Here is a 734-nt window from a genome sequence, read left to right as displayed (position 1 = left end):
TATATTTAAAAATATACCAAATAATGGTATAAATATAATTTCTTGGAACATATGTGACGTGGGTGTTGTTGTCTTTGACGCATTGCATTGTGACTCGCATCTCGTGTCATAGATAAGCCTTAAGGAACTTCGTTGGATGCAATTGGAGCCACGTTTAGATTACTCATATTTTAACAAATCTACTCTTCTGATGTCAGAAACTCAAAATTAAGATAGATATGGTTTCAAGGGTTATTTAAAAGAGGAATGCTAGGATTAGTAACTTTTGTGATTTGTAGCCATCAAATAATCATTAATGATGGTTTTAATGGTGTGAGATTGGTGTGAGATTTCATTCAATAGTTTACTTTTTTTTGCTGGTTACATACTGGCTAGAATTTAACAAAATTGCTGATCCCTTAGACTTTTCCTATTTAAAATTGTGATTTAGGTGTGAAAGTAAGGTTTAAGTTTTTTTCGGTGGTTGTGTTCGATGTTTTCTGGTGTAGAAGTATTGTGGTCCGACGTATTGATGAAGGTGGGAGATAATACTTACAAAAGATTTTGATGATGTTTAAGTTGGTAAGGATTTTAGCAAAGTAGTGAACTCGTAGTTTTTATCTTGACTCGAAAGACTAGTATAGAATCGTAATTCGTAGAATCGTAAGACGAAACGTAAATATAACTCGTAAATTTAAAATATTTATTAAAAAAAATTTAACAATTATATATATATATATATATATATGAGCATT

The sequence above is a fragment of the Arachis ipaensis genome, chromosome B02 (genome assembly GCF_000816755.2).
Source record: "Arachis ipaensis cultivar K30076 chromosome B02, Araip1.1, whole genome shotgun sequence".
Lineage (NCBI taxonomy): Eukaryota > Viridiplantae > Streptophyta > Magnoliopsida > Fabales > Fabaceae > Arachis > Arachis ipaensis.
The sequence above is the reverse complement of the archived record's forward strand: the minus strand, read 5'-3'. Positions refer to the sequence as shown.